This window comes from Triturus cristatus, chromosome 6, assembly GCF_964204655.1.
Source record: "Triturus cristatus chromosome 6, aTriCri1.1, whole genome shotgun sequence".
Taxonomy (NCBI): Eukaryota; Metazoa; Chordata; class Amphibia; order Caudata; family Salamandridae; genus Triturus; species Triturus cristatus.
This window is the reverse complement of record NC_140589.1, coordinates 550,196,352-550,220,411: the sequence shown is the minus strand read 5'-3', so window position 1 is coordinate 550,220,411 and position 24,060 is coordinate 550,196,352.

The following is a 24,060-nucleotide window of genomic DNA, read 5'->3' as shown; positions in this document are numbered from 1 at the left end:
GCTGCAGGATCCAACAGCTTTGTTCTCCCTGTCCGCCCCATGGACAGGGTGCTATTTCCTGTGGTGGGTTCCTGCTCATCCTAGACATGGGCACATGAGTGGGGGCAAGGCCACCACCATTGGAGGGGTGCCATGGTGCTCCCCCAGTACTGCTGTTTTGGCATCGGGGAGATGAGGGCCCCTGAGAGCAAAAGACAAGGAGGGGACTCTACACACACCCTCCATGGTACAATACAAAAATAAGTTGTGAGCCAAGGCTCTGGTCCACCCTGGGGGTAATGAAAGAAAAGGCAGTGGACCTCCATGCGCTTCATCAATGGAGAAAGGTCAAAGGTCACCAAACTTAATATGCCATAACTCGGGCCTCATTGGGCTGATTTTGATGATCTTGGGCTAATTGTACTGCTAGTGGTGAGTTCTAGCCACGTCAGACAGTTGTAGTAGACCTCCTTACCTCCAAGGTGGTGCAGTTCTCAGGGAGCTGGTTCTCCTGTCTCTCTTCACCAGCCTTCCTACTGGTCTTGGTGTCTGGGTGCAAAAGTCCAGGACTTTACCCCAACTGGTCCTCGGGAGGTGTAAGCAGGCCAGCCTCCTTGGCCCTTGGGAAGATCCATTGGCCCTTTGGTTAACTGTGCAGAGTCATTAGTCCTTTCTGGGCATCAGAGGGGTTCCTCGTACCAGTTCACCATGGTGGTTCCAGTATTTAGCAGTAAAAAGCAGAAAAATCACCAGGCAAAAGAGAGCCTCCCCCTTGTGCCAGGATTTTTGAAAGGGAGAAGAACATTTCCGTATTTAGGCGCCACTGGCCAATCCTAGTGTGCTACATTTCCTTTCCACCCCTGTCCAGACCCTCCTGCACAGCATGCTGGGACAGTACAAAATGGCATCATCCAGGAGTCACTGGTCACATTTGTCCTGGGAACTTAGCTCTGCCCTCGTTGATATCACTGCAAGGGTCTTGTGCAACAAAAGTTCAAAGAGAGCCACCTCCTGGCTTGGATCCAGTTGTCTGGCCTTTTTCCTTTGTTCATTGGTCTTGGGCAGGCCAATCCCTGGTACGATGTGGCAGCTGATTGAATGATGCAGATCCTTCTACCTGCCCCTTTCCTCCTCAGGAGTTGGGTGAAGTACTGGAAATTGCTCACTTTGTGTTGGGAAGCCTTTGTTCCTGCTGCTAGAGAGGAATTCAATGAACTAGGCACAGCCGAGTGACAAATGGAATGCACACATCCAGATGGCCCATAAAGTGTACAGATATCATTTTGAAAATTGCAGAATTGATTTTCCTACACAGGTTACACCCTAATTCGATATGTCAATGATCTCTGGAGGCCAAAGGGAAGAGAAACTACACTCTAAGGTAGTTGTTCCCTATGTTTGTAATAAAGTGTCACTATAGACAAAAGAGTAAACCTCTGACTTTACCTGTTAGTGTACACTAACATTATGAGACCTATCCCAGGTCAAAATCTAATCCTGCAGAATTTCTATTTGTGTGAGGCTACCTGTGCGCAGTTACTGGGCTTTGCATAACAGTAATCTCCCATGTGCAGCCAGCACACATGCACATGTGTTCATGTGTAACCAGCCAAGTGCCTCTTACCCGTGCTGTGTCACAGTGGCCTTATCTTAAAAGATGGGCACTGGCTGCAAACACACGCAGTCTGTTTGCCATGTGATAACTGTGGGTGAGACACATGTAGCGAGGCTCACTAACAGTAAAATGTTCAAAACTAGGTGATCAAAAAAGCAAACAAATCAAGGTGTACTGAATGAGTGAAATCCAATTGCAATACAATTGAAGATGACTATGAATATCAGCACCTGGAGGGCATTGGCCATTAGGCCGGGGAGACCAGGATAAGCAGGACAAGGACTAGGAAGGCCAAGGGGACAAGTATCAAGAGTACCCAGTAAACCAGAGCAAAGAGGACTGGGTGAACTAAAAGGATATTGAGCACTAGCACTGAAAATAGGACCATTGGAAACTAGGGGGCTAGGGCTTGGATAACCAACTGGGGTAGAACAATATTCACTGGTAGCAGGGCCAGAATGAGAAGGATCAGATGTATGAAGGTCAACCAGAATCTGCAAAACCAAAGGGACAGGACAGTGATGGACAGATGGGCCAGAACCAAAAGGACCAAACTCGGGAAGACCCGAACAAGGAGAATGCTGGATCAAGAGAGACTGGATAAATGAATGAAGTATCAATAGTACTAAGCGGATTAAAAGATCCAGGCGGACCAAGGCAATCCAACCCAGTGGGACAAAGACCAAGAAGGCATGGGTGAGGAGAACCAGGACCAGGTGACCATTATCAAGAGGATCAGAAAGGAAGAGGGTCAGATGGGCAAAGAAAGGAATTAAAGGTACTTTCAAAGTATTAAACTACTCGATTTTTACATATAGGTCACCCTTAAGGTCTAAACTAGGTGCCCCCAGTGTATGGTACTTTTTCAAAATAATCAGGGACATTTAAAAAGATGTTTTATATGCCCTGGTGAAGGAAAAACGACCAATTTTGTTTTCCCCATTGTAGCACTTTTACCTTAATAGGCTAACATAGGAATATTGGAATACAGTGTAACTATTGACTGTTGTGAGCTGGTGTGAGCTAAAATAATATTTCAAGGAATTGAAAGATTGGTAATGATAAACCCAACAGCTTGCCACAGTTAAATGGATCATAACTAATACAGAAAGGAATGTGTAGAACTTTCTTTCCTGTGAGCCAAAATCCAGCCTTCTAGCAGCCTCTCCTGATTGCCAGCCCTTAACCCCTACGATGCTCATGACGAGCTGGACTCGTCATGGCACACAGTGGTCATGTGCTCATGACGAGTCCAGCTCGTCATGAAACATCGCGTGGGAAATCCCTCTGGTGCGGGCACCAGAGGGATTCCCTTTAAGCTAAAATAGCCTCGGGAGCTGGGGAAGAGCTTCCCCAGCTCCCGAGGCCCCCCCTGGTTTCCCTGAAATGACGATCGGCGCGCACGTCCTTCCTAGTGGATCCCTGCTTGGGGATTGCACCCACTAGGCACCAGGGAGGGGGGAGCGGCCCCTTGGACAAAGGGCCTTTGCTCCCCCATACATTGTTTTGCATCATTAGTCTTTCTGGCCCCCCTGGGGGGTAGATGGGGGCAGTAGCCCCCAATCTGTCCACCGGGGGGTAGAACGCCCACTAGACAGCAGGGATTTTGAAATAAGCTATTCATTAGGGGTGGGGTCTGCCCAAAATGGGCATGCCGATGACCCAACCCCCCAGGCACAAAATTAGTCTTAATGCCCCCCTGGGGGCAGATGGGGCAGTAGCCCCCAATCTGCCCCCCGGGGGGCAGAAAGCCCACTAAACGCCAGGGATTTTGTTTTTGCCCCATGTTTTGGGGAGGATGGGGCTGCCCGAAACGGGCATACCAATGCCCCCATCCCCCACCACCATTACAGCCTTTCTGCCCCCCCTGGGGGTAGATGGGGCTGTAGCCCCCAATCTGCCCCCCCGGAGGGGTGGAAAGCCCACTAGACACCAGGGATTTTCTTATGGGGTATTAATTAGGGGTGGGGCCTGCCCAAAACGGGCATTCTGACCCCCGGCCACAAAATTAGTCATTCTGACCCCCGGCCACAAAATTAGTCTTTCTGCCCCCACTGGGGGGCACATGGGACAGTAGCCATCAATCTGCCCCCCGTGGGACAGAAAGCCCACTAAATGCCAGGGATTTTATTTTTGCACCTTTTTTTTTAGGGTGGGGGCTGCCCGACACTGGCATGCCACCCCACTACCATTACAGCCTTTCTGCCCCCCCCTGGGGAGCAGATGGGGCAGTAGCCCCCAATCTTCCCCCCCGGGGGGGGCAGAACGCCCACTTGACGCCAGGGATTTTTTTTGCTCAGTTTTTTTTAGGGTGGGGCTGCCCAAATTGGGCACGCCAATGCCCCCACCCTCCACCACCATTACTGCCTTTCTGCCCCCCGGGGGGGTAAAAAGCCCACTAGACACCAGGGTTAGTTTGGGGAAAATTTGAATTAGGGTGGGGGCTGCCCAAAATGGGCATGGCCATGCCCCCACCCCCTTCCCTGTAAAAATAACAGCCTTCCTGCCCCCCTGGGGGGCATCTAGTTTTCAGAAATGTGTGGGTTTGGTAGGTTTCCCTAGATGGCTGCCGAGCACGGGGCCAAAAACCCAGGTGACCCCCCTTGCAAAACCAGGTAGTTTTGAGATGGGCAATTTTGATATCGCCTCACTACGTTTTGGGCCCTTGCCTGTCGCGGGTACTTGGGCCTCCCACACAAGTGAGGCACCATTTTTATCGGGAGACCTGGGGGAACGCTGGGTGGTGGAAAATTTGTGTGAGCCCGGTGATGCCACAACTTTCCCACACAAAAATGAGTGAAAAAAATTATTTTTTCAGCTAAAATTGAGGTTTGCAGGGGATTCTGGGTAAGGAAACGTTGGGGGATCCACGCAAGCCATACCTCACTGGAAGCCCCCGAACTTTGCCAAAAAAGGGTCATTTTTCACTATAAAATTGAGGTGTGACCACATTGCATTTTGCGCCGTTTCTTGTCACGGGCACTAGGCAAACCCACACAAGTGAGGTACCATTTTTCTCATAAGACTTTGGGGAACGCGGGGTGGGTGGAAAATTGTGGATCCACGCAGATTCCAGAACTTTCCACCACAGAAATGTGGGGAAAATGTGTTTTATTGGACAATTTTTTAGGTTTGCAAGGGATTATGGGTAACAGAACCTGGAGGGAGGCAGTCAAGTGACCTGATTCTGGATTTCCCTGGGTGTCTAGTTTTAAAAAATGTATAAGTTTGCTAGGTTTCCCTAGGTGCCGGCAGAGCTAAGGTTAAAAAACGACAGCTAGGCACTTTGCCAAAAAAGGGTAATTTTTCACTGCGAAATTGAGGTGTGACCACGTTGCGTTTTGCACCGTTTCCTGTCACGGGTACTAGGTCGACCCACACAAGTGAGGTTCCATTTTTCTCATGAGACTTTGGGGAACGCGTGGTGGGTGGAAATTTGTGGATCCACACAGATTCCAGAACTTTCCACCACAGAAATGTGGGGAAAATGTGTTTTTTGGACAATTTGTTAGGTTTGCAAGGGATTCTGGGTAACAGACCCTGGTGGGAGGCAGTCAAGTCACCCCATCCTGGATTCCCCTAGGTGTCTAGTTTTCAAAAATGTATAGGATTGCTAGGTTTCCCAAGGTGCCGGCAGAGCTAGGGTTAAAAAACGACAGCAGAAAGCCCACTAAACGCCTGGGATTTTGTTTTTGACCCATGTTTTGGGGAGGATGGGGACTACCCGAAACGGGCACGCCAATGCCTCCAGCCCCCACCACCATTACAGCCTTTCTGCCCCCCGGGGGGGTAAAAAGCCCACTAGACGCCAGGGTCAGTTTGGGGAAATTTGAATTAGGTTGGGGGCTGCCCAAAATGGGCATTGCCATACCCCCACCCCCTCCCCTGTAAAAAATACAGCCTTCCTGCCCCCCAGGGGGGCGTCTAGTTTTTAGAAATGTGTGGGTTTGGTAGGTTACCCTAGATTGCCGCCGAGCACGGGGCCAAAAACCTAGGTGACCCCCTTGCAAAACCAGGTGGTTTTGAGATGGGCAATTTTGATGTCGCCTCACTTCGTTTTGAGCCCTTGCCTGTCACGGGTACTTGGGCCTCCCACACAAGTGAGGCACCATTTTTATCAGGAGATCTGGGGGAACGCTGGGTGGTGGACAATTTGTGTGAGCCCGATGATGCCACAACTTTCACACACACAAATGTGGGGGAAAAGTGATTTCTTCAGCTAAAATTGAGGTTTGCAGGGGATTCTGGGTAAGGAAACATTGGGGGATCCACACAAGCCATACCTCCCTGGAAGCACCCGGGTTTGGTAGGTTTCCCTAGGTGCGGGCAGAGCTAAGGTTCACAAACTACAGCTAGGCACTTTGCCAAAAAAGGGTCATTTTAAGACTTTGGGGAACGTGGGGCGGGTAGAAATTTGTGGATCCATGCAGATTCCAGAACTTTCCACCACAGAAATGTGGGGAAACTGTGTTTTTTTGGACAATTATTAAGGTTTGCAAGGGATTCTGGGTAACAGAACCTGGTGGGAGGCAGCTAAGTCACCCCATCCTGGATTACCCTGGGTTTCTATTTTTTAAAAATGTATAGGTTTTCTAGGTTTGCCTAGGTGCCGGCAGACCTATGGTTCAAAAACTACAGCTAGGCACTTTGCCAAAAAAGGGTCATTATTCACTGCGAAATTGAGGTGTAACCATGTTGCGTTTTGCACCATGTCCTGTTGCGGGCACTAGATCGACCCACACAAGTGAGGTACCATTTTTCTCGTAAGACTTTGGGGAACGCTGGGTGGTTGGAAATTTGTGGATCCACGCAGATTCCAGAACTTTCTACCACAGAAATGTGGGGAAAATGTGTTTTTTTTTACAATTTCTTAGGTTTGTGAGGGATTCTGGGTAACAGACCCTGGTGGGAAGCAGTCAAGTCACCCCATCCTGGATTCCCCTGGGTGTCTAGTTTTCAAAAATGTATAGGTTTGCTAGGTTTCCCTAGTTGCCGGCAGAGCTTGTGTTCACAAACTACAGCTAGACACTTGGCAAAAAAAGGGGAAATTTTCATTGAGAAAATGTGGTGTGTTCACGTTGGGTTTTGAGCTATTTCCTGTGATGGGCACTATGCCTACCTGCTCAAGTGAGGTACCATTTTTATCGGGAGACGTAGGGTAATTCTGATTTGTAAAGCAACTGTTATTACCTATTAATTTTTGATGCATTTCTGCCTTCCAAATGAAAGACATTGTGTAAAAAAGAAGTCATTTTGAAAAATGACCGATAATTCTCATGCTAGTATGAGTATTCCCAATTTTGAAAATGTGCAAATATGTACTGTTTCTAAACTCTATAATTTGTTCCCATTTCATAAATACACAGGTGTCTTTCTTACCGATTTTTCCATGTATACATTTTCCCACAATAATTGCTATATACCTGGAACATGATAAAAAACCATTGCAAATTGCTGCTCAGTTTGTGACTCTGGGCTCGTCGGGTTCTTGGTGAACCTACAAGTCCTATATATCCCCACAACCAGGAACGTCCAGCGGATGTAACGGTATATTGCTTTCAAAGAGCTGTCATAATTAGAAGAAGTTACAGGTGAAAACATTGACACAAAAGGCTGTTTTTTTCAACTAATTTAAAAAAAATTCTATATTTAACTGTAGTTTCTATAACGATACCCCTGATGGATCTACACAAACGACCCCTTGCTGAATTCAGAATTGTATCTACTTTTCTAAAATGTTTAGCTTTCCAGGATCCATTATTGCTTTCACACCCATTTCTACCATTAACTGGAATGAGGTTGAAAGCACAAAAAATAGCAAAAATAGTCTATGACCTAGAAAAATGCCATAACTGTGTGAAAAATGTTAGTTTTCTGACAAAAGTCTGTCATTTCCTAAAAGCTGGGAAAGTGGTGATTTCAGCCCCACAAACCCTTTTTTGATACCATTTGCAGAGAAAAACGGAGACGCTTTCATTTGCAGCCCGTTTTTCCCATTTTTCCCCCAAAAAACAAAATTTTGCTGTATTTTGGCTAATTGTGGGGACCCCTCCAGGGGAATCCACAAACCCTGGTACCTTTACAATCCCCATGATGTTGGAAGAAAAGGACGCAAATTTGGCGTGGATACCTTATGTGGTCAAAAAGTTACAGGGTCCTAAGCGCACACTACCCCAAATAGCCAAAAAAAGGCTGAGCACGGGGGGGAAAAGGCCTAGCAGCGAAGGGGTTAACAGGCTTAGCCAAACTGCTTTGATGAGGTGATAAGTGGCCTGCACAGAGACAGAGTTTACCTGATGGGGGGGAGCTGTGCAGCTGCAGAGAACAGGCCAGGATGGGGGCAGGGTCAATCAAACTGGTCTTCAAAGAGAGCAGGAGAGTAAGGAATGCCAGACAGGCCTACTCCCTCTTCCTGTACCCGCCAGGCAGATGGCTGCCCCAAGAATGGAAATGAGAAATGGGAAATGAGCCACACTGGTGCAATGCCTTACTCTCAAGGAGAGAAATTCTTCAACTAGAATTTTAAAAATGCAATGCTTTGTGGGACAAGAAAATGACACAATCTGGAGGAACCTGTCATGCTTACTGGTGGCACCCTGCACCCCATTGGTCATGGGTGTACACCTGCTTGTCACCTCAGAACATTGAATAAATATGTGAGACCTGCATAGCAGCTCAGATTGTTTGCCTGAAACTACAAGGAGAAGAAGGACTGCCCTGCTGGAACCCTGTTCAGCATCCCCAAAGGATTGCACTCTAAAGGACTGCTCCTCGTGGACGCTTTGAACTACAACCCTGGGGACTTTGCCTTTCTTCAAAAAGGATTAAGGATTTGGTTCCCTGAAAGCAACAGGTTAACAGAGCCCGCCTGCACCATCTCCTCCAAGAGGTCCCCCGCCTGGAGTGGACTTTTAAGGATTTGGCTAGGCGCATTGAGGGAATTGTAGTTCTAAGACCCATCTCAGAACTTCTGTACCCTTGGATTTGTGTTTTAAACACTTTGAACCCTCAAGAAGAAGTTCAGGAAGAAGTTCCAGAAGTTTGGAGGAACTTGTGGAAAAGTTCCATTAGGTGACAGACCCGTTAACAAGAGTCAGGTCGCCGACATCAAACCACGACCCCGCCTGGATTTCAGGTTAATCCGCTGAAAGATAAAGAGCTCAGGACTTCCAGGATTTTACTGAGACCTGACGCTAAGCCAAGCCACCATTTTCAACTCGAATCCCTACCTGAACAGCAGCCTCGCTTGACGACAAGAGCAAACTTTCCAGAAAAGTTTATAAGTGCAAAGGGCAAAATTTTGACCAGAGCCTCCCGCTTAGGGTATCCGACCAGGGCTCCATCGTGGTCGGCCTCTAACTTTGACTTTGTCCCAGTCAGGTGCGGCAAGATACCCTAAGTAGGCGGTATATATTTTTAATCACAAGAAAGTGATAATTTTTTTTAAATTCATATCTCTGGTTCCTCATATTGGATTTTTGTCATTTAGATGTCATTTTAAATCATAAAAATATTTCCTGTTTCTATATAATTGGTTGTGGATTTTAATTGCATATTGTGTCTTACTTATTTAATATAATTGTGTTTTTAAATGCTCACACACCTGTCTCCTAAGTAAAGCCTGACTGCTTGTTGCAAGCTACTAAGGGCTAAGGAAATGCAAATTGTTTGGGGAACCTTTTATTGCGTTGTTGGCCTTATTGCTAGTGGACGGTGAATACTTACCCCTACTAATTAATAAGCCACCTTTCAACATAGTAATAAAGTGAACACACAGCACAAGAAAAATCCCAAACCAACTTAGAAAATAGATCATATTTTAACAAAAGTATAAAAATCTGAGATATTGATTTTTATTGTATTATGTGCAAATAGTGCCAAAAAGGACAATGTTTCAACAAGAGATATCTGGTTGCACTAGTCACAGTTTTCAAGTTTCAAGTTTATTTTATTTGCCTAGTTCGTTAAAACCATTGTAATACAACAATATTTCCTTTTAAAACAATATATACGAATAAAACTCCATAATTCAAAATGCCTTGTATTTAAACTTCTTCTAAAACTGTACTATAATTATACAAATTTACAAATACAGGGTCAATATCTTAGCCACATTATATCCGACTTTGCAAATCTCATTTGTTAGCTAAGCTATCTAATTCAAGTCTGTATATTCCTTTATATATAAAAAATTAATTCATGCAAATAAGGTGCTTACAGCTCAAAATAAAGCTCATTAGTGCCTGACAGGGAGCTCCTCCTAATCCTGCATTTTATTCCATGTGGCTGAGTTGAGTATGCGGTTTGATTGTTATAATAACTATGTTGCCGGCATTTTCTTTTCGCATATCCTCAAGAACGTTACCAAGGAGCAGTTCAGTTGTGAGTCGCTAGGTGTAAAACATGCCAGAACTGCTTGCCTCCTGTTGATTATATTTACCTTTCAGTAGCTCTTTCCGTTCTTGTAAAAGTTCTTTACATGAGCATAGTAGATGCAGCAGATCTTCCGGTGCTGAACCGCATAAGCGGCACATAAGGCCCCTTTTTCTCCTTTAGCCAGGGTGGGAGGTGCTGTATGCAGGGTAGCAGACCAAGTGTATACTTCAAAAAGCTAATTTTTATATACTTGGCATAGCCCAAACTGAAGTACTTTTGAGCGACTGCCTCATCGTAGGTATTCAGAGTCATCCATCCTTGAGCCCTTTCTGAGAGAGATGCCTTATCCTCCAGCCATGAAAGATATTTGACTGTTTTCCAAACCAGTTTCTTGAGCACGCTGGTAGTTGTAGGCGTTTTCCAGAGTTGGTTCAATCCCATTTTGAGTAAGCCATTTTAAAGAAAACTCGGTGCTGGTGAAGCGGTATGGCGTTGTAGCTCCTTCCATAGCTGTTCATTTAGAGTTCCCGGAGGGGCTTTCCGCACTTTGTCCCAGGTAATGATGTATGCCCCTTGTCTTGCGATAGATTGCTTCTGTATGCCAAACTCAAGTCTGATTTGTGAGGGCAAAGTATATTTGGGTAGCGCAAATATTAGGGGTGGGCGGAATTTGCGAAATTGACTTTTGCAAATTATCGCGAAATTGCTCAAAATCTCCGCGAGCACACGGATCTTTTGCGAAGATGCAGAGATTGCTTTTCCCGCCCGTTTGCGATGTGTTTTTGAGTGCTCGCGGGGAAATATATCTCCAACTTGCCCATGCGGTCGCTAATGGGCGTGGCCATCTTACTTGCGATGCTTATTTCCTGTTCCTGGTCGAATGACGTGTTCGCGATCGCAAACTCTCGCGGGATAGCGCGACCGGATACCAACAATCCAACATCTCGTGGCGCACGCGAACGGATTGGAAAACTCGTCAGCGAATGCAGGGACCCGGTAACTCACGACCACGCGTGCGAGAACACATTTTTCAAGCGCGAACAAGAAAAATACTTCCGTTTCGTGGCAGATTGCGAAAGTTTTGACATTTTCTCGCACTCCGCGGAACGCGAAAATGTCAAAATATCACAAATTCCGTGAGCAGAACAAAATTTACCACCCAGGCCTACCAAATATGACCCTATACATAGTTGTTACTGTAGAGTCAAGTATTTTGGCATCTCTTCCTTTCTGCGCCTCACTGCCGTAAGTAATTGTTGGCAGTAGCTTTGCATGAACCAGCTGCATTATAGGCAGGATCGATGGGCCATTTAGTTTAGAGTTTAATGCTTTTAAAGAAGTTGCCAGGGCAAGACCTTTATGACTAATGATATTCCTCTGTGCAAGAAATCGGCCACCTTTATCTATATTCACACCAAGATATTCATATTCCAATGTGTCCTCAATTTGGGTCCCCCCAGAACCAAGCTGCAACATTTTCCCTTTCTTTACTGACCATCATGGTTCTTGTTTTATCCAGATTTATTGTTAGGCCATTTGCTTTCAAATAGTCCTGTGTAGCGTTTAGAAGATGTTGAAGGCCTACTTTCGTTTGGCGAATCAGGACTATGTCGTCCGCATATAAGAGACATGGCAATAAGATGTTTCCCAATTTTGGAGCGTGTGAGTTATAGGCATTTAGTATTGGTACAAGGTCATCTATAAACAAGCTAAAGAGTGAAGGTGCTAAAACACATCCTTGTGTAAGCCATTTGTCCATTGATATGCATCTCGACAGGAATAATCCATCGCCCAACTTAATCTGAACCCATGTGTGTGCAGTTTTATCAGAAAGTTTAATAGGGACTGTGGGAGCCCCCAGCTTTGCAGTTTGGACCGTAGTCTATTGCGATTGGCGTGATCGAAAGCTGCTTTATAATCATTAAAAAACAGGTACAGGGGCCCCCTTGCAGGTTCAGCCTTATCAAAAAGCATTGCCATTGTTATTATGTTTGTAGTTGTCCCAACTGCTTTCGCAAATCCAGTCTGGGTTAATGGAATTGTGGATATCTCTTTCGCCCATGCCTGAAGCTCCTCTAGTAGCATTCCAGCAACAAATATTGCCTCATTGTCCATTAATGCCACTAGCCGATAGTTCTGTGGAATTGACTTTTCCCCTGACTTGTGAGTTGGTGAAATAATAGATCCTCTCCAAGAGTCCGGCAAGATGTTTGTCATCCTTATTTTCCTGAACAATGGTTCTAGCGCTTCAGCCCAAAAAGTTGACTCTTGCTTCTAAAGTGCCGGTGGTATTCCATTTGGGCCGGGTGCCCCTTCTCACCTGATATTAATTGGGCTCCTTGGCAAATCCTCAGTTGAGAAATCTTCTTCCAATTTCCCAAGTGTGGTCTGGTTACTTGTTGCCCAGCCCATGCTGATGTTATGGCCTTCCGTTGCATCCAAGATTCTTTCCCCTTTACACTAAGCTCAAGGTCTTGGTGGAAATGAGACCTAAGATATTTTACCCATTCTTTCTCTGAAATATTGGAAGAAATCCCATCATGGTTAGGGTGAATAAATTAATTTATGGTTCTCAAAAAACTTGCTCTGGTATTTTTTTTGATGTCGGCATGTAATTTTGCCTACAGGTCATTCTCTGCATCTCTGTTTGCATCCCTTTTTTGTTTCTTCAATAGTGCCTTGTTCTTTTGTAGCAAGTTTAATTGTATTGTACCATTTGGCTTACACTGAAGCTGTCTCAATGAGCGATAGATGGAATTTTTAGTGAGCTTGATTTCTTTCTTCGCGGTTTGTGATATGGACTTCAGTCCACCAAATCTCTGCTGGGTTTGGGGTTTGATCTCAGTGGCATATACTGCCAAAGGTTTTCGATATCCTAACTTTGTCTTTTCCAGCCCTCAAAGTGTTCTTTTGCAGTTTCCAGCATACTGCAATCTGTGGCAGTCCTGAGTTTGATTCTTTTAACGTCAATGGTAAAATCTGGTCATCGAGCAGCCTGGCACTGCTCAAGCATAGGGAAAATTGTTCTGAGCTCGATATCTTGTTGCTGGTGGTCACTATCTCCTTTGTCACCCAACTGAAATGAGATCATTTGATGAAACAACTCTAAGGTAAAAAAGGTTTAGTCCAGTATTGTGTTTGTTCTTGTTGAGCTGTGTGTTGTTACAGGGGATTGTCTCCACTTGATCTGCCAATTAGTGCTCTTAAATTTAGATGTTCCAGTTCCTCCAGGGCCAACTTTCCTGCCTTAGTTTGTTTGCATGGATGCAGTTTCCCTTGCGATGGGATGTTCCAAATTGCATTTTGTATTAACACTTCTTCATCCCAGGAAGAACCCATTAGATTTAAATTTAGGTCCCCAGTAAGAATGAGGTCAGTTGTGGGCCCTTCTCTAATACATGTTTCTAGAAAATTACACATTTCTTTTGCTAATTTGCTTTTTCGTTTTGGTTGAATATAAACATTTATTATTATAATGTTGGTGTCCATTGTGTGTGTTAATGTTGGGGAGAATAAGTTTACAGCTAGGGTTGCTGGTGATGTAGGACCAAATTGAAGGGCAATGAGATTGATTGTACTTGCAACATATATGACCAAACCTCCCTGCAGGTGTCCGTACTTTGCCCCTGTAAGTGCATTTGCGAAGAGACGCAGGAACCCCTTCATATGAGGAGGGTCAATCAGCCAGGTCTCTTGTAACGGCACACTATCAAGAGTCCTGATATGGGTGACAAAGTCCAGATCTGATCATTTGCTTGCCAGTCCATTCACATTCCATGAGCATATCCGTATAGACCCTTTTGTGCCGGAACTTTGCAGTGGACTAGATAGTTGTCAATCTTTTTTATTGTTATTTATTGTTCTCGAGATCCATCTTATGTCAGAATCCCAATTCTGCAGTGTAATAGTTTCATAATGTGTTTCTGGTTCCACTAGAGGGTGCTCCCCATTCATTTTACAGTGCCCCATGACTCCTTTCAGCACTGATGTAGTAGGCCTGTTTGCGGTCACCTAATTTCCCCTTGTGTGCTTTGGCATTAAGAGGTTGGGGTATCCTGGCTTGATGTAAGGGGTAATAGTTATCCCCCAGGTCTTAAAAAAGTCGCTTTCTAAAATGATTCTTTGTGCAATTGTAGATGAACTCCATATTGCTCTTGTTTCTTCTCCCGCCATGGATTCCTGGCATTTGATGAATTCTATCAAGTCTAGATCAGTTGTCTTTATCTCAATCAAGGATGGAATGTGGGATAGCAGATGTAGTATATTGCCTCGATTCATGATATCATGCCTTCCTTTAGAGGTATATTCTGGTATAAACCATAGGGCACTTGTTTCCTTCCCACTTATCCCTTTAGGGTCAGTTTTTTGCTTTGTATATGGAAGGGCAGTATTATTTTGACATCCTCCTATTTTCCGCTGGTTCCCTTCTGCTCTTTTCAGTTGTGCCTTTTGTTAAGCTTCCCTCAATCATCCTGCAGATTCTATCCGATTTAATTCCCAACTAGTTCGGGTAGGCTCTGAGAGCGCCTCAAGATGCTGTCTCTGGTTATGCTCTGTGTTTATAGAGGAAGATGTTTGTGTGTCAATCATATCCGGCACTTGGCTCCGTGTGCATGTTTTTTTGCTGTTCTTATTTTTTCTGTCGTTTTGTGTTGGTTTGATCATGGTCGATGGGTTCTCTTCCTTAGTGATTTCATTTGGGTGAGCTGTCAAAACTTTGTAATTTCCATTTAAGGATTGTTCCACTAATAGCTCAGTGCGGCGGTTGTTTGAAAACTTTTTGATTTGTGAGCATAAGTCACTCAACATTGTCGGGAGAGTGGCTAGTTTATAGATGGGCTGCATCCACAGGTTGGACCGTTAGCTAGGGCGTAGTCCTGGATGCTTTGCAGACAGGAGGTCAACGTGCCTAGCTTGCTGTCAAATGCAACCACAAAGACTGCTAAAGTATTCATTAATGTGAGTTGTGTGTTAATTTTATTGGATTTATATTGCAGGGCCTCTACCAGGTGTTACACTGTTTTTAGCAGACTTGCCCAGGCGTTCCCATTATCTGATTGATGCGTGTCTTCATGTTGATCTCCGGATGCACCCTTTTTGCGTCCAGGCAGATTTGCTTTTACTTGCATCCCCTCCCCTGCATTATGAGCCGTGTTTCCCATAGGCCCCACTATTTTTATATCTGCCAGGGTGTCATTCCTGCAGTTTGCCTGCGAGTAGGTTTCGAAGAGTCCCTCCCATTCCTCCTTATCGAGGTATGAGAATTTGTCCAGGTCTTCACTATCTTCCATTTCACTAAGATGGGGTAACACTGGTTTACTTTGTGTTGGTGATGTTGCAAACAATATTTTATACTCTGAGCCCAGATTTTCGTTTAGGATTTTGGGTACACCCGCTGTTGTTTTTGTTTCTTCCATTTTATCTGCAGGTGTGTATGTTCTTTTCCTCACCTGCGGGTGTTCTTTTGGGCTGTCTAGCTCACAAATAGTTAATGTCTCTGTTATAACACAATTTCCTCCTTCTGCTTTGTTTCGCGACATACTCCTAGGCGATGGGGCATTTGAGATGTCTATTGCATCAAAGTTGTAAACACCTATTCCTTCTGTAGTGGCTTCCCATTGTTCCTTGGTCCCATTCTTTGAGTTGGACTCCTGAATTATTTCCGTATCTTCTTCATTGTTTTTTTTCCCCAAGGTCTGGGGTGTCCGGGAGGCAGAGATAGTTTGACACTGTAGGATTGTTGTTAGACTGACTAGACTGGCTGGACTGGACTTTGATCTTTGTTTCCTTCTCTCTCTCCACTTTCCGCTTGGTGTAGGGGCTGGAGGGGAGTCCAAAGGCCCATTGTTGGTGTAAGGCCTGTGAGAAGAGTGTCTCCAGTGTTTTTTAGGAAGAAAAATGTTGTATCTATTTTTGGCAGGAGGAGACAATGTTTTAAGGTTTTGTTTTCTGGAGTTATATTGCTTGTATTGCTTGTCCTTTTAATATCTGGAGTTAATTCAATTATAGTGTCAGATTTCTGCATAGAAGGTCTAATTTTTGCCTTCGGTTTGCCCACTGTACCAGTAGATGTTTTCAGCTTCCTTTTATGCTTACTGATGTTATTTGTAAATATAGTCCCTCCACGCACATGTCCTGACCTCATGTTTTGCAATGCTGTGTTTTGTGGCTTTTGTACCTTTGCAGTTCTCTTACACCCTTTTTTGTATATTTGTATAATTTGTATATTTATTATAAATAGCTTAAATCCTTTAAGTGGACACCGGGAAAAGTTGTATCCTTATAACGGCCTTAAAGGAGGAGGAAGTAATAACCCCAATGCTCCAGGTAGTTCCATAGTGTCCAGCGGCCAGTGCTCAAGACTGCAGGCCATGAACAGCAGTCGTCAGCAGGAAGCAGAAGGCAGGCAGTCTCCACCAACTAATGCGTCATCGCCTGTCAACCCAATGCCATCCGCCCTCTGCCCTCCGTACATCACTCTACTTCTTTACTCCCCTGTCCTCCAGAAGTAGTTTCAGAAGCCAGAAAATCTCTGCAATGAACCCCCTAATTTGCTAATCTGGGTTGACCCCCAGAAATAACATTCACTGGCACTGGCACGTCTTACCGCAGGCTTGGCTTGCTTTTGTAGTGGTTCCCAATTCCTGGTTCTGAGCTGGGCTGGGGATCGTGGATGAGTCCAGGCTCCACTCTGCTCCACTCAGAGCTGTTTCCACTTGTCTGGCCTGCCACTGAGCGAGCTGTTCTCCATATCCTGCCCCTGTTTTCATTCGTGCTGCCAGAAAAAAAGTATTTTGTGAGACGTCTTGGCCCACCAGTTCCTCGAGGGGCCACTAGCTGTTTTTTATAGCACTGTGCGGGCTGTGCTTGCAGTGGCAGCAGACCCAGCACCCTTCAAGCACCATCCAAAGCAGGCAAGGCAGGGAGTCTGCAAGACTTCAAGGGCCGTGGGAGGCCTCAAACAGTAGCTCAGCAGAGCTCAACAGGGTGGGGTGGGCGAGGGCCTCAATCGGCCTCAAACGGAGCTCAAAAGTAGCCTTGTAGGCCTAGCAGAGGTAAAGACAGCGGGGAGCAGAGAGGAACAGCGAGGAACAGCACGGCGTCTCCCACCTCCTCTCCCTCACTCCTCGCTCACAGTGCAGCGGCTGGCTGGCAGCGGTGCCGGGGTCTCCCCCCTCACTCACAGCGCAGCGGCCGCGGCTGGCAATCACGAAGACGCGGTCAGGAGTCAGGTCTCGGTCAGGAGCCACAGATAAAGTTGAGGCTGACTGTGATGGAGTGCAGGCCAGCTACAAGTACCAGGCTTGGCCTGCTGGGCAAAATTACCTTAGTCAAGGTAGGGTCAACTTTGAAGTTGACAAGTAGGATGCAGAATGCAGTCAAAGCGATGCATCAGTGTCAATCCTCACGCTGACAACATTGTGCAGGTCCGTGAAATAGCACCAATGCATCGGCTCTGATGTATATAAAAGCTGTGATGCAGATTTTTCTTTGTCGTTGTCATGGCTGCCTTTGATGGAGACGTGAATACCTTGAGCGGAGGGAGCATTGCTCAGTGGTGGTGCCGAAGGCAATACTTCAGGTTGATCAATGCAGCAGAGGCAATGCATCTCTTCTGCCAACGTCAGGCAAGGGATTCAGAGGAGCTTTCAGTTTCTTCCCTATCTTCCTGTTGGCCTGACAGGTCAGGCAAGGCCTAAAAAAACTATCTGAGGAAATTTACATACGGTTCCAGTAAAAATGTGGGACGAGCCTGGAAAAGGTTTTGTCCTGCAATTGTGTTCTGCCAGGGGTATTTCATGAGTCAGCTCCAGTAGGAAGGCCCTGTAGCTTTGAGGAACTCCCAGTGCCCTTGTTGCTCCATGCACAGGTGTCTTCAGCTTCCTATCGAGAAGGCTATACTCTAAATAGATTCTGTGTTTTCCAGATGCAACACCAGCTGCCTGGGCTTTGGCCTGTTGCCTCATGCTCTCCAGGGTTGGGCATTCCATCTGTGAGTTACATAACTCCTCCCTAGTGGGTGCTCCTACTGCTTGCCATACAGCAACTTCAGGCAGGTCACCAAAGGAGGCAATATCCTCTCCGGTGGTCTCCAGGGCAACCTCCTCTGGTGCCCCATCCATCTTAGCTGGGAGACATTCAGGGGCTGGTTTCCCATGCCCCTCACACTTCCCTCTTTTGGCAGCTGTCTGAGCCATTGTTCCAGGCTCCAGATTCCCTTGACCCCCTTCCAGGTCAGCCATGGACCTCGTCAAGCAACCCTAACACTTCTAGGTGTGTCCTGTGCTCCACTTCCTTCCAGGTAGAGTGTTTAAGATTATTCCATATCAAACAATCCACAGGCATGGCAGGGCTCAAAGCAACTTTCTGAAGACCTGAGACCCCGCATCATTCAAATAGAACATGAGTCAATGGGTAGTGACCATCCCAGTTGTCTGCTAGTACAACCCGGTGGAATGTATTGGCTATAATCTGCACTGCAGCCACCTGCTGACTCCTTACCATACCTCCACTCCTTGCCCATTGATGGTGACACACTGCCTATACTTTGCAGTATTGGAAGGCATGTGGGCTTTGGGCACCACCTCCATGTCACTCAGGGACACTAGGGTAACCTCACAAACCTCTCCTCCACTGACTGGGACAAACTCCTCCCCAAGCGCTACATCAGCCAACCCTGAGTTTTTTTCACCAGTCGGAGGCTGTGCGCTCTTAAGGCACTGGGGGTCACCCTTGTAATGCTCTTTCTCATAGCACTCATAGCCCTAGAGATTTCTATTATGATTTTTATCAGGGAAGCTCTTCTTCTGGTGGCCAGATTGGGACTTGTACCCTTTATCTTGAGAACCATTTTGGGCGCCTTGAAAAAACTTGTTATTTTTATCTCCCCTCCCCTTCTTCTAGTGGTAACCCTAAGCACCCTTTAGGGAGTCCATCCAGATGCCTTCATGGACATTCTGGTGCTGACCCAAAGGTCCACCTCCTCAGTACATTTCCTGGGGTCAGTCAGTCAGCTTGCTATCAACCAGGTGTTGACACAGCTCTGTAAAAGAAATATCAAGCATGAGCTCTCTCAGAATTAGGTTGTGCAGCCCAGTATAATAGTTTACCTTGCTGCACCTCACACAGCCCTTCAGTGCCTCACTGGAATAATCTAGAAAATGTACCCAGGTCTCAGTGGGAGGTTTGTGGCTGCCCCTGAACTTCTGCCTGTATCTCTCATAGGTCAACCTAACTTTAATAACAAGAATGGCCTTCATGGAAGTGTATTGTGTCTGGTCCTCTACCTTTAGGGTTAAGACTGTGTCCTTCCCCAATGTGTGCATGTACCTCCACAAGCAGTACTCCTCAGGAATCTTAAGTACCCTTTAAGCCACTTTATATGTTGAGAATCACTTATCAATATCATCTCTCATCACAATAATGGGCACAAAATCTTTGGGTATGTGTACCCTTTCTTCCCCATTGGATACTGCAGTTATGATGTCACCATTACTGTTGGACTCCACATTTTTGGCTTTAATGTCCCACTCCTTTATTTCAAGTTCATGTGCCAACTTTTTCTCCTCATCCTTAGTTTAGCCAGCTCCAGTTTGAGTTTCCTCTCCTCCTTTCTGTCCTCCACCTGTGGGGACAGGCCTCTGTCAGACACACTGCTTCCTGCTCCAACATGAGCATCTGGGGCATCCATGTTGTCTACTGAGGTCACATTGGACTCTCCTGGATGCTCACGACTGAGGTCTGGGTCTGGGTCCTCCCTCTCCTTTTCGCTCCCTCCTTTTAGTTGTCATCGACCACATCCTCCTCTGAGGTGGCCTGCCACCTCTGCACTTCCTCCAAAGCCCTCCAGGCAACCTGGAAATCCAGCTTGGAGGTCTTTTTGTCAGCTTTCAATCCTTTTTGATTGCAGAGTTTCAGCAGCTCAGGCCTGCTGAGGGTGGCAAAGTCACAGGCATCCACATCCATAGTACACAATGGAAGTTAGGGTGCTTACATTTAGAAATTGGGGAAAAACCAACCAATTATTTATCTGGGGCTTTTGTGTGACTCAGTTCACTGTATGGTATTGCACAAACACAAGTCCTGATCCACAACGTTAAACATAATTGTGAAAAAAATGGATTGTTGGTTGACTGGGGTGTGATTTCCGGTCAAGCAACAGCCACAATCCCTTGCAGGCTGAACCACAAAAAGTCACTAAATCAACTAGTGCTTAACTCTGGGTAGCTTGCCACATAAGCAGTCAGTCTTAACTTAAGACAATGAGTAAAGATTTCATGCAGCACACAAACAGTAATACATTGAAAGAAAAATCCCAAACCGACTTAGAAGCATAGCGTTTATTTTAATAAAGGATTTGACACTAAAACACCAAATATCCAATGAGTAAAATGGGAGATATTTTTTTTTTAGCAGTAAGTGAAAATAGCGCCAAAAAGCACAAAGCTTCAACAATGGATATCTTTTCAGGTCGACCATGATGGAGTGTGGACCGACTAAATAGACCAGGCTCTGACACCTTCTGAGTAAAAGTACCTTAGTCCAGATTACATCGACGTCGAAGATGCATCGATGTCGAAGCGATGCAACGCTATCGATCCTCACAGTGGTGAAGCAGCAATTTGTCGACACGAGTGAGTGCAGGAGTTGTGAGGTGAAGATGCCAATACCTCGAGCCGGGGGAGCGGTGCACAGTAGTGGGTCTGAACGCGATTCGTCTGGTCAATCCATGCAGCATAGGTGAATGTGCAGGTTCTGCACACACAACCGAGGCAATGCCCTGGTTCTAATCCAGGCAATGATGACAATACACCAGTTCTAGAGAGGATCTGTGGGTTTGGCCTAAGTAAACAGCTTAGGCCCACTTCCAAGTGTCCAGGACTGAGGTGGGACCACAATAGGGCAGACTCAAGGATGGCAGAATCCAAGTGCAGAAGCAGGATAGTTGGAAGTATTTTATATCCCTGAGCCTTGAGATAAGGAGTCATACCAACTAGCCATTGGAGTCTCTCCGGGTTCTGGGGATCAAGTGATGCAGGTTCAGCTCTTTTCACTCAGACGAGGAGGGCAGCAGGCAGCAGGTCAGCACAGCAAGAAAGCAGGTCTTCCAGAGTAGTAGTCCAACAGAGTACCCATCCTTCAGCAGCAGAGCAGTCCTTCATCCTGGCAGAGTATCCACAGCTCCAGATGTTTACTGAAGTGGTAGGGTATGAGTTCCAGTTCTTATACCCAGTGATACCTTTGAAGTCAGGGAGACTTCAAAGAATGGTCTTTGAAGTGCACAGAGGTCCTCCCTTCCTGTCCTGGCTAAAAACGTAATACAGGGTGGTATGCAGTCCTTTGTGTGTGGACAGGATACAGCCTATTCAGCTGTAAGTGTGACACGTTGTCCAGCTCCTCCCTCCCATCCTCCCAGGATCAATCAATCAATCAATCAGTCATTTGTAAAGTGCACTACATACCCGCGAGGGTCTCAAGTTGCTGGCGCCACTGATTGAACAGTCACGTCTTGAGCATCATCCTGAAGGTCAGCAGGTCTTAGGTCTGTCGTAGGCTCAGTGGGAGGGTGTTCCATGTCTCGGCGGCTTGGTGGGAGAAGGATCTCCCGCCGGTGGTTGTTCTTTGGATGCGTGGGACAGTGGCGAGTGAGAGGTCGGCGGAGCATAGCTGGCAGTTGGGGATGTAGAAGGAGAGCCGTCTGGTGAGGTAGGCTGGGCCAGTCTTGTGAAGCGCCTTGTGTGCGTGGGTGAGGAGCTTGAAGGATATCCTCTTGCTGACGGGGAGCCAGTGCAGGTCCCTCAGGTGGGGGGTGATGTGGCCGTGGCATGGTACGTCGAGGATCAGTCGTGCCAAGGCGTTTTGGATGCGTCGTTTGATGAGCTTGGTCGGGGCTCCTGCATAGAGGGCGTTTCCGTAGCCGAGTCTGCTGCTGAAGGGGGCCAGGGTGACTGTCTTTCTTGTATCTGTCGGAATCCATCTGTAGATCTTGCAGAGCATGCGGAGAGTGTTGAAGGAGGAGGAGGTGAAGCCGTTGACCTGCTTGGTCATTGAGAGCGTTGAGTCGAGGATGATTCCCAGGTTGCGTGCGTGGTCAGTGGGTGTTGGGGCTGCTCCCAGTGCCATTGGCCACCAGGAGTCGTCCCAGGCTGAACGGTTGGGGCCGAGGATGAGAACCTCTGTCTTGTCCGAGATCAGCTTCAGATGGCTGGTCTTCATCCAGTCGGCGACGGCCTTCATTCCTTCGTGGAGGTTGGCTTTGGCAGTGATGGGGTCCTTGATGAGGGAGAGGATCAGTTGAGTGTCGTCGGCGTAGGAGATTATGTTGAGGTCATGCTGTCAGGCGACATGTGCGAGCAGGGCCATGTAAATGTTAAACAGTGTTGGGCTGAGGGAGGATCCCTGGACTACGCCGCAGATGATCTCGGAGGCTTCGAACCAGAATGGGGGGAGGCGGACGCTCTGGGTTCTGCCGGAGAGGAAGGAGGTAGTCCCTTCCAGAGCCTTGTCTCGGATCCCTGCGGCGTGGAGGCGTGCGCGTAGTGTGTGGTGGCAGACGGTGTCGAAGGCGGAGGAGAGGTCTAGGAGGGTGAGTGCTGCGGTCTTGCTGTTGTCCAGCAGGGTCCTGATGTCGTCGGTGGCGGCGATGAGGGTGGTCTCGGTGCTGTGGTTTCTGCGGAACCCTGACTGGGAAGGTTCCAGGATGCTGTTTTCTTCGAGGTATCGGGTTAGCTGTCTGTTGACGATTTTCTCGATGACCTTGGCCGGGAAGGGGAGCAGAGAGATGGGCCGGAAGTTCTTGAGGTCTCTTGGGTCAGCCTTGGGTTTTTTCAGTAGGGCGTTGATGGCGTGTTTCCAGCTCTCTGGGAAGGTCGCGGTCTCAAGGGAGAGATTGATGACGTTGCGCAGGTGGGGTGCGATGGAGCTGCTTGCTTTGTTGAAGACGTGGTGCGGGTAAGGATCTGACGGAGAGCCGGAGTGGATTGTGCTCATGGTCTTGATGGTGTCATCGATGCTCACGCTGGCCCATGCTAGCAGGGGGTCGTGGTCGATGGTGTGCGGAGGGTCTGTTGTGTTGCTCTCTGTTGGGTTTGTCTGGGTGTTGAAGTCATCGTGGATGTCTGCTATCTTGCGGTGGAAGAAGGTGGCAAGGGAGTCGCACAGGGCTTGTGATGGCAGGATGTCGTTGGTGTTGGAACTGGGGTTGGAGAGTTCCTTCATGATGTTGAAGAGCTCCTTGCTATTATGTGTGTTGTTGTCGAGGCGGTCTTTAAACGAGGTTCTCTTGGCGGCCTTGATGAGGTGGTGGATGGCGTCCTTGTGTGCTGCTCGTTTGTCTGGAGTTTGTTCGATGTGCAATTTCTTCTATATTTTCCGGCAGGCTCGCTTGGAGGCTAGGAGTTCTGGGGTGAACCAGCTGGCCCTCTTGCCGGAGTCTCTGTGGGGGGGTTTCTTCAGCGGGGTGAGGGTGTTGGCGCAGTCTTCGATCCAGCGTCTGAGGCTGAGGGCAGCATCGTCGGTGTTGGAGGGTTCGGTGGGTGGGCTGAGAGCGAGGTTTGCATGTAGTTGGTCTTCGGTGATTTTGCTCCAGCAGCGGCTGGGGGTCTGTTGGGTGCAGTGGTGTGTGGTGGGTTTCTGGAAGGTGAAGTGGATACAGCGGTGGTCGGTCCAGAGAAGTTCGGTGGTGTGGCTGACAGAGACGTGCGGGCTTGGGGAGAAGACGGGGTCGAGCGTGTGGCCGGCGGAGTGGGTGGGCGTTGTGACGAGTTGCTTTAGTCCGAGGTTGGCGAGGTTATCAATCAGGGTTGTGGAGTTGTTGTCGTTGTTGTTCTCAAGGTGAAAGTTCAGGTCTCCAAGGAGGATGTAGTCAGTGGAGGTCAGGGCGTGCGTGCTGATGAAGTCAGCGAAGGAGTCGCTGAACTGGGGGCGGGGTCCGGGGGGTCGGTAGACGAGGGTACCTCTGAGGGTGGAGTTGGGGTCTGTGTGGATCTGGGAGTGCATGTGTTCGGCGGTGCTGAGCACGTCATCGGTGCTAGTCGAGACCCTGATGCTGTTCTTGTGGACAATGGTGATTCCTCCTCCGACTCCATTGG